General features: G+C 47.8%; 2 non-coding genes and 1 pseudogene across 2 annotated transcripts; all 3 read right to left on the bottom strand.

Annotated features, from left to right (window-relative positions):
• Positions 1 to 2,043, bottom strand: LOC148270800 (large subunit ribosomal RNA; annotated as a pseudogene; the record flags this gene model as incomplete).
• Positions 2,044 to 2,367: 324 nt separating this feature from the next.
• On the bottom strand, positions 2,368 to 2,529 carry LOC148270799 (5.8S ribosomal RNA). The gene has a single exon (XR_015825279.1). It is a non-coding gene; the product is annotated as a 5.8S ribosomal RNA (ribosomal RNA).
• Positions 2,530 to 2,817: 288 nt separating this feature from the next.
• LOC148270798 (small subunit ribosomal RNA) lies at positions 2,818 to 4,756 on the bottom strand. Its single transcript, XR_015825281.1, has one exon. It is a non-coding gene; the product is annotated as a small subunit ribosomal RNA (ribosomal RNA).
• Between the last annotated feature and the right edge of the window lie 5,516 nt (positions 4,757 to 10,272).

Here is a 10,272-nt window from a genome sequence, read left to right as displayed (position 1 = left end):
TGATTTTTAAGACGGTTCCGCAGCCGGGTTCCGGAACTGCAACCGGATTCCCTTTCGCCCGACGGGTGTGATATTATTATAATATAACTTTACACCATCATCAACATCGGATTTCTCCTAGGGCTTAGGATCGACTAACTCGCGTGCAACGGCTGTTAACGCGAAACCCTTCTCCACATCAGCCCTCAAGGACCTCGCTTGAGTATTTGCTACTACCACCAAGATCTGCGCCGACGGAGGCTCCAGGCGGGCTCACGCCCAGACCCTTCTGCGCACACCGCCGCGGCCATCCTACTCGTCGCGGCTTCAAAACGATCGCACGGCACGAGACCGCACGAACGTCCCGCTTGCCTGCGACGGTCGAGTATAGGCTGAACGCTACAGCGCCATCCATTTTCAGGGCTGGTTGCTTCGGCAGGTGAGTTGTTACACACTCCTTAGCGGATTCCGACTTCCATGGCCACCGTCCTGCTGTCATGAGCGACCAACGCCTTTTATGGTCTCCGATGAGCGTTCATTGGGCGCCTTAACTCGACGTTTGGTTCATCCCACAGCGCCAGTTCTGCTTACCAAAATTGGCCCACTTGGCACTCCCATCCGAGCTCCTACTTCATCTTCGAGCAAGAAGGAGATCTCACCCATTTAAAGTTTGAGAATAGGTTGAGGCCATTTCGGCCCCAATGCCTCTAATCATTCGCTTTACCGGATGAGACTGTCAGAATGGCGGAATAAATTCCGTCATGTTTCTCGAGCGCCAGCTATCCTGAGGGAAACTTCGGATGGAACCAGCTATTAGATAGTTCGATTAGTCTTTCGCCCCTATACCCAGTTCGGACGATCGATTTGCACGTCAGAATCGCTTCGGTCCTCCATCAGGGTTTCCCCTGACTTCGACCTGACCAGGCATAGTTCACCATCTTTCGGGTCCCAGCGTGTACGCTCTCAGTGCGTCTCGATAATCGCACGGGGGCTTTCTCGAAACGCCTCGGGAATGCGGCGGGGCGTCTGACGACGCCCGCGCATCTTCCCTGCGGCCGGCTCGAGGCCGACCTTTCACTTTCATTTCGCCTCTGGGTTTATCAGTGTTCCCAATGACTCGCGCACATGCTAGACTCCTTGGTCCGTGTTTCAAGACGGGTCCTGTGAGTGCCCAAAACAAAACCACCGCCGACCGGGACGCGTCCCGTCCGAGAGCGCGCCACTAGCCACGGACATCCGAAACGCGACACCCGCGACGCACTGGGCGCCGGGGGCCACGAGAAGGAAGCCGCTGTGACGCGACGGACGCCCTCCGAAGGGGCGGACGCGATCCTCGTTCTCTACCGTCGCTTTAAAACTCGCCCCGGCCGTGGACGCCGCGGCTCCGCCCCGCGGAGCGAGGCGGGACAGCCGCACGGCGCATTCGACCGAGGCGCAACGGGTCGCGGTGTTATACTGAGAGAGAAGTGCACGCGCTCCGGGAGCCCGGCTGCGCACCCGGACACCCCCCGCCCCGACAACGAGTGCCGAAGGGCGGAGGTGTGCGCCGGGACGCGGGCTCCGACGGAAGACACGATGAATCTCTCCGTTCGCTCGTTTGAGTTCCACAGGTTTACCCCTGAACGGTTTCACGTACTCTTTAACTCTCTCTTCAAAGTTCTTTTCAACTTTCCCTCACGGTACTTGTTCGCTATCGGTCTCGTGGTAGTATTTAGCCTTAGATGGAGTTTACCACCCACTTAGGGCTGCACTCTCAAGCAACCCGACTCTGGGGAGAGAGACCGTCGCGGCCGGCTACCGTCACCACGGGCCTGGCACCCTCTGCGGGTAAGCGGGCCCCGTTCAAGATGAACTTGGACAGGCAGCCGTGACTAATGACCGCGCGTGTATATATTACTCTCCTCCCTAACGCTACATTTCCCGGCGGCCCGCCTGGGCCGCAGGATTCAGCGCTGGGCTCTTCCCGTTTCGCTCGCCGCTACTCGGGGAATCCTCGTTAGTTTCTTTTCCTCCGCTTACTGATATGCTTAAGTTCGGCGGGTGATCTCTCCTGATTTGAGGTCGACAACAAAAAAAAATTCATATATATATATAAATATACATATATATGAATAATGTAAACGCTCTCCGGTTTCGCACGGTACCCGCGCGCGACGCAGAGCGCGAAGAAACGCCCCCGCGCGCCGGCCCGTGAGGACCGGCGGCGGGTTTCACAGCGTCGTCGCTAGCTCGAAAAGCGTCTCGGGGGGACCGAGAGAGCGCGCCAAGTCAAATTTGACCGGACGTCCGTCCGGCGCTCGCGCGCCGGCGGACGACAGACCGGCAACACTCTCGCCGAATCTTCTCTCCGAAGAGAGAAGACGGCGAAGTCTGGTCGCATTGTGTGCGCGACCCTCAAACAGGAGTGGTCCGTCGACAAACTAAGTCTTGCTCGGACCGCAATGTGCGTTCGAAATGTCGATGCTCATGTGTCCTGCAGTTCACACTCTGACGCGCATTTAGCTGCGTTCTTCATCGACCCACGAGCCGAGTGATCCGCCGTTCAGGGTAATAGTGTTTTATGATATATATATATATATATATATATTGTTTATCGGTTGCGTTTTTTTTCTTTTTTCTCTATCGGAAAAAAAATTACATTTTTCACAGAATATAGCCGGACGCGGGAATCGGGCCGACAGACCCGCCTCCCGCGACACCGGCAGTCCGCGGTTCGCGGCGGCGCCCTAGGGCGAAATTCCGCCGCAGTGTTTGCTTATTTTGCGCTCTGCGCGTGTGTATAAATATATTTATACTATATAAAAGAATGAAAATTCATTTTATATTATATTTCACAGGAAATGATCCTTCCGCAGGTTCACCTACGGAAACCTTGTTACGACTTTTACTTCCTCTAAATGATCAAATTCGGTCAAACTTTCCGACGCGTCGGATGCCCGAGACGAGCTTCCGCGCACCAGTCCGAAGACCTCACCAAATCATCCATCGGTAGTAGCGACGGGCGGTGTGTACAAAGGGCAGGGACGCAATCAACGCGAGCTGGTGACTCGCTTTTACTAGGAATTCCTCGTTCATGGGGGAGAATTGCAAACCCCAATCCCTATCACGAAGGGGTTTCATCGGGTTACCCGGGCCGTTAGGCCAAGGAGGACACGCTGATCCCTTCAGTGTAGCGCGCGTGCGGCCCAGGACATCTAAGGGCATCACAGACCTGCTATTGCTCAATCTCGTGCGGCTATATATACCGCCGGTCCCTCTAAGAGATTTTCATTGTACGCCGGTAGTGAAGACCGCGAAACACACTTCCGCGACGCGAACGCCGCAAGATGCGCGCCCGCGGACTCCTGTGATACCGGTTGCACGTCTATTTAATAGGCTAGAGTTACGTTCGTTACCGGAATTAACCTGACAAATCGCTCCACCAACTAAGAGCGGCCATGCACCACCACCCACCGAATCGAGAAAGAGCTGTTAATCCGTCAATCCTTCCAGTGTCCGGGCCTGGTGAGTTTTCCCGTGTTGAGTCGAATTAAGCCGCAGGCTCCACTCCTGGTGGTGCCCTTCCGTCAATTCCTTTAAGTTTCAGCTTTGCAACCATACTCCCCCCGGAGCCCGAAAGCTTTGGTTTCCCGGGAGCTGCCCACCGGGTTAAAATTATGAAACTTCGGCGGATCGCTGGCTGGCATCATTTATGGTTAGAACTACAGCGGTATCTAATCGCCTTCGAACCTCTAACTTTCGTTCTTGATTAATGAAAACACCTTTGGCAAATGCTTTCGCTTTAGTCCGTCTTGCGACGATCCAAGAATTTCACCTCTAACGTCGCAATACGAATGCCCCCAGTTGTCCCTATTAATCATTACCTCTGGTATCAGAAAGCCAACAAAACAGAACCGAGGTCCTATTCTATTATTCCATGCGTACAATATTCAGGCAAGTGTTAGCCCGCTTTGAGCACTCTAATTTGTTCAAAGTAAACAGCCGCGACGGCCCGCCTCGGCGCGCGGCCGCCCGCGAGGACGACCGCAACACACTGGCGGTGGACGCACCGGCGAGAAGCCCCGCAGACGTGCCTGTCGTACCGCATTCGGTAGACCGACACCGCAGGACACAATTTCAACTACGAGCTTTTTAACCGCAACAACTTTAGTATATGCTATTGGAGCTGGAATTACCGCGGCTGCTGGCACCAGACTTGCCCTCCAATGGATCCTCGTTAAAGGATTTAAAGTGTAATCATTCCGATCACGAGGCCTCGGACGAGTCCCGTATCGTTATTTTTCGTCACTACCTCCCCGTGCCGGGAGTGGGTAATTTGCGCGCCTGCTGCCTTCCGTGGATGTGGTAGCCGTTTCTCAGGCTCCCTCTCCGGAATCGAACCCTGATTCCCCGTTACCCGTGACAACCATGGTAGTCGCATAAACTACCATCGACAGTTGATAAGGCAGACATTTGAAAGATGCGTCGCCGGTGCTAGACCGTGCGATCAGCACAAAGTTATCTAGAATCATCTCGAATGGCGACGGACGGGGCGCGAACCCCGCCGCCGATTGGTTTTTGATCTAATAAAAGCATCCCTCCCGTTGCCGGTCAGGACCTCGTTTGCATGTATTAGCTCTAGAATTGCCACAGTTATCCAAGTAACTATGTACGATCTAAGGAACCAAAACTGATATATTGAGCCATTCGCGGTTTCACCTTAATTCGGCTTTTACTGAGACTTGCATGGCTTAGTCTTTGAGACAAGCATATGATTACTGGCAGGATCAACCAGGGAGCTGTTCATTTCTATATCGCTCCAGGATACGAAGGGCGTCTGAGGCGCGACGGAGTCACCCGCCGCGACACGCTCTTTATGTTCGCACCTATATAACTCACATTCTCGCTCGCTCGAGTTTGCACTCTCGCGATTCACGAGTCTGTTCGTTTTACTTTTAAATTCACTTTTTAACAAGTGAACGCTGGACCTGACGAGACGGACCACATGGATCTTCTCTTTGGCCAAAAATTTAATTCCCTTTCGTCAAATATTAACGTACGAGAGCGCACGCCTTCGGCGCGGCAATAGTGGGGACGTGGATTAGAATCCTACGACCGTTCTCGTTTTTGTTCACGGTGTTCTCTGCTTGCGCGGAACTCCAGAGTTTGTAACACGGGCGAAGTGCAATGCTCGCTCAGCCGCACAAAGGAGCTGAACGGCCACACGACGTTGATTTTCGCAAATGTAAAGCCGGCGCGGCATATCGGCCGCCGCAATGTGCGAACGCGGTGAAAAATGTATTTTAGCTAACGCCATGAGAGACGCGCATAATATACGTACGGCGACGGGTGTCGGCGTCTCGCACGCCGGGCCGCCAGCCATGCGGGGAGCCTACGCGCGTTTCAGGCGAAACGTAAATGAGCCGATGGGTAAAACGCGCGGTACGGTCGGGACTTGGCAAATTCTGCGAGATGATTTTATTTTTTCTTTTCTTTTTTCGTTTGAGAAGACGAATATGGAAAGAGATTATGATTGAAAAATTAGACTTATAATTTGGGTAGGAAATATTTTTGTTTTTTTTTTTTTTATTTTCTTTTTTTTATTTTTTTTTTTATTTCACATTCACATTTGGATCGGAAGGAGGGACGAAATAAAAATCGGCGGGGGTGCATTTCGGATCGTCGCTCAGTGAAGTAAACGAAAAATTTAAGTTTCACGCGGAGCGCGCTCGCGGCCGCCGCGAGACGTCTCGCCGGGAGGGGGCCTCGTTCTCGCATTAAAACTCGGCGAGAGGGTATAAAATATTTCTAAGTTTTTTTGTTTTTTTTTTTTTTTTTAATTTCACATTCACTTTCGAATCGGAAGGAGGAACGAAATAAAAATCGGCGGGGGTGCATTTCGGATCGTCGCTCGGTGGAAATATTCGATAAACGAAAAATTTAAGTTTCACGCGGAGCGCGCTCGCGACCGCCGCGAGACGTCTCGCCGGGAGGGGGCCTCGTTCTCGCATTAAAACTCGGCGAGAGGGTATAAAATATTTCTAAGTTTTTTTGTTTTTTTTTTTTTTTTTAATTTCACATTCACTTTTGAATCGGAAGGAGGAACGAAATAAAAATCGGCGGGGGTGCATTTCGGATCGTCGCTCAGTGAAGTAAACGAAAAATTTAAGTTTCACGCGGAGCGCGCTCGCGACCGCCGCGAGACGTCTCGCCGGGAGGGGGCCTCGTTCTCGCATTAAAACTCGGCGAGAGGGTATAAAATATTTCTAAGTTTTTTTGTTTTTTTTTTTTTTTTTAATTTCACATTCACTTTTGAATCGGAAGGAGGAACGAAATAAAAATCGGCGGGGGTGCATTTCGGATCGTCGCTCGGTGGAAATATTCGATAAACGAAAAATTTAAGTTTCACGCGGAGCGCGCTCGCGACCGCCGCGAGACGTCTCGCCGGGAGGGGGCCTCGTTCTCGCATTAAAACTCGGCGAGAGGGTATAAATTATTTCTAAGTTTTAATTTTTTTTTTTTTTTTTTAATTTCACATTCACTTTCGAATCGGAAGGAGGAACGAAATAAAAATCGGCGGGGGTGCATTTCGGATCGTCGCTCGGTGGAAATATTCGATAAACGAAAAATTTAAGTTTCACGCGGAGCGCGCTCGCGACCGCCGCGAGACGTCTCGCCGGGAGGGGGCCTCGTTCTCGCATTAAAACTCGGCGAGAGGGTATAAATTATTTCTAAGTTTTAATTTTTTTTTTTTTTTTTAATTTCACATTCACTCTTGAATCGGAAGGAGGAACGAAATAAAAATCGGCGGGGGTGCATTTCGGATCGTCGCTCGGTGGAAATATTCGATAAACGAAAAATTTAAGTTGCACGCGGAGCGCGCTCGCGACCGCCGCGAGACGTCTCGCCGGGAGGGGGCCTCGTTCTCGCATTAAAACTCGGCGAGAGGGTATAAATTATTTCTAAGTTTTTTTTTTTTTTTTTTTTTTTTAATTTCACATTCACTTTCGAATCGGAAGGAGGAACGAAATAAAAATCGGCGGGGGTGCATTTCGGATCGTCGCTCGGTGGAAATATTCGATAAACGAAAAATTTAAGTTTCACGCGGAGCGCGCTCGCGACCGCCGCGAGACGTCTCGCCGGGAGGGGGCCTCGTTCTCGCATTAAAACTCGGCGAGAGGGTATAAAATATTTCTAAGTTTTTTTGTTTTTTTTTTTTTTTTTTAATTTCACATTCACTTTCGAATCGGAAGGAGGAACGAAATAAAAATCGGCGGGGGTGCATTTCGGATCGTCGCTCGGTGGAAATATTCGATAAACGAAAAATTTAAGTTTCACGCGGAGCGCGCTCGCGACCGCCGCGAGACGTCTCGCCGGGAGGGGGCCTCGTTCTCGCATTAAAACTCGGCGAGAGGGTATAAATTATTTCTAAGTTTTAATTTTTTTTTTTTTTTTTTAATTTCACATTCACTTTCGAATCGGAAGGAGGAACGAAATAAAAATCGGCGGGGGTGCATTTCGGATCGTCGCTCAGTGAAGTAAACGAAAAATTTAAGTTTCACGCGGAGCGCGCTCGCGACCGCCGCGAGACGTCTCGCCGGGAGGGGGCCTCGTTCTCGCATTAAAACTCGGCGAGAGGGTATAAAATATTTCTAAGTTTTTTTGTTTTTTTTTTTTTTTTTAATTTCACATTCACTTTTGAATCGGAAGGAGGAACGAAATAAAAATCGACGGGGGTGCATTTCGGATCGTCGCTCAGTGAAGTAAACGAAAAATTTAAGTTTCACGCGGAGCGCGCTCGCGACCGCCGCGAGACGTCTCGCCGGGAGGGGGCCTCGTTCTCGCATTAAAACTCGGCGAGAGGGTATAAATTATTTCTAAGTTTTTTTTTTTTTTTTTTTTTTTTAATTTCACATTCACTTTCGAATCGGAAGGAGGAACGAAATAAAAATCGGCGGGGGTGCATTTCGGATCGTCGCTCGGTGGAAATATTCGATAAACGAAAAATTTAAGTTTCACGCGGAGCGCGCTCGCGACCGCCGCGAGACGTCTCGCCGGGAGGGGGCCTCGTTCTCGCATTAAAACTCGGCGAGAGGGTATAAATTATTTCTAAGTTTTAATTTTTTTTTTTTTTTTTTAATTTCACATTCACTCTTGAATCGGAAGGAGGAACGAAATAAAAATCGGCGGGGGTGCATTTCGGATCATCGCTCAGTGAAGTAAGCGAAAAATTTAAGTTTCACGCGGAGCGCGCTCGCGACCGCCGCGAGACGTCTCGCCGGGAGGGGGCCTCGTTCTCGCATTAAAACTCGGCGAGAGGGTATAAATTATTTCTAAGTTTTAATTTTTTTTTTTTTTTTTTAATTTCACATTCACTTTCGAATCGGAAGGAGGAACGAAATAAAAATCGGCGGGGGTGCATTTCGGATCGTCGCTCAGTGAAGTAAACGAAAAATTTAAGTTTCACGCGGAGCGCGCTCGCGACCGCCGCGAGACGTCTCGCCGGGAGGGGGCCTCGTTCTCGCATTAAAACTCGGCGAGAGGGTATAAAATATTTCTAAGTTTTTTTGTTTTTTTTTTTTTTTTTAATTTCACATTCACTTTCGAATCGGAAGGAGGAACGAAATAAAAATCGGCGGGGGTGCATTTCGGATCGTCGCTCAGTGAAGTAAACGAAAAATTTAAGTTTCACGCGGAGCGCGCTCGCGACCGCCGCGAGACGTCTCGCCGGGAGGGGGCCTCGTTCTCGCATTAAAACTCGGCGAGAGGGTATAAAATATTTCTAAGTTTTTTTGTTTTTTTTTTTTTTTTTAATTTCACATTCACTTTCGAATCGGAAGGAGGAACGAAATAAAAATCGGCGGGGGTGCATTTCGGATCGTCGCTCGGTGAAGTAAACGAAAAATTTAAGTTTCACGCGGAGCGCGCTCGCGACCGCCGCGAGACGTCTCGCCGGGAGGGGGCCTCGTTCTCGCATTAAAACTCGGCGAGAGGGTATAAATTATTTCCATGTTTATTATTATTTAGTTTATGAATTATTCATTTATTTATTAGGGCTATGTATAGCGTGTGAGCTCGCCAATATATGGCAGTAAAATTTTTATTGTCTTTGAATTTCCTAGAGTTTTAACCATCGAAAAAAAAGAAGATTGCAAATAAAATCAACAGACAATGGAAATTTGATGTGTATTATTTTAATAGATTGTTTATAACAGAAAAATACATAGAGAAATATGCATTTTTATTTTTTGTAATAAAAACATAAAATTTCCATTGTCTGTTGATTTTATTTGCAATCTTCTTTTTTTTCGATGGTTAAAACTCTAGGAAATTCAAAGACAATAAAAATTTTACTGTCATATATTGGCGAGCTCACGGGCTATACTTACGCCATTTATTATTATTAGTTATTATTTATATCAGCTGGTCTCCAGCTGGTCCGACGGTGCGAGCGTCCACCTTCGCTTATGTTCAATGCAATTCGGACACTTGGCAAATTTACCACGTGTTTTACTTACTAACGGATATTGAAATACATTTTATTTATTTATTTATTTTATTTTGTTTATTAAGAAAAACAACAGCAATACAAAGAAATATACACAACATAATAAAAAAAACATAAAATAAAGCCAAATCAGTTTTTCACATAAATACAATTATAAAAATCCAGTTCAGTTAAATATCAATTATAGAAGTGCATGTGTGCGAGTTTTTTTTTGTGTGTGAGGATGCGTGTGTAAAAAAGTGGAGTGTGGTTTTGGTAGGTATGTGAATATGTGTGTGATTGTATATGGGTGTGAGGGTAGGTTTAAGGACAGGGTAAGTGTGTATTCGATATGAGTGAATAGAAACAATTAAAAATTATAATGTAAAAATATAAATATATTTTTTTTTATAACGAAACATAATTTTTTTCAAATAATAGTTTTTTAATTTGTAAATTATTTATGTAAATAATTAGAGTCCAGACCGTAAAAAATTTTACTGTCATATATTGGCGAGCTCACGGGCTATACTTACGCCATTTATTATTATTAGTTATTATTTATATCAGCTGGTCTCCAGCTGGTCCGACGGTGCGAGCGTCCGCCTTCGTTTATGTTCAATGCAATTCGGACACTTGGCAAATTTACCACGTGTTTTACTTACTAACGGATATTGAAATACATCATTTGAAAATAATTAGAGTCCAGACCGTACCGTCATGAGCGTTTTGGTTTTTCGACTTTTCACGATGAAAACAAAAACACTTTGAAAAACAAAAATTTGCAAAAAAAAAGGCGAACGCCCGCACCTCGCCGAACGCTGGTC

Source organism: Micrasema longulum, unplaced genomic scaffold (genome assembly GCF_059751315.1).
Source record: "Micrasema longulum isolate JH-2025_06_02 unplaced genomic scaffold, ASM5975131v1 h1tg003394l, whole genome shotgun sequence".
NCBI classification, from domain to species: Eukaryota; Metazoa; Arthropoda; class Insecta; order Trichoptera; family Brachycentridae; genus Micrasema; species Micrasema longulum.
This window is presented reverse-complemented; position numbering and strand designations above follow the sequence as displayed.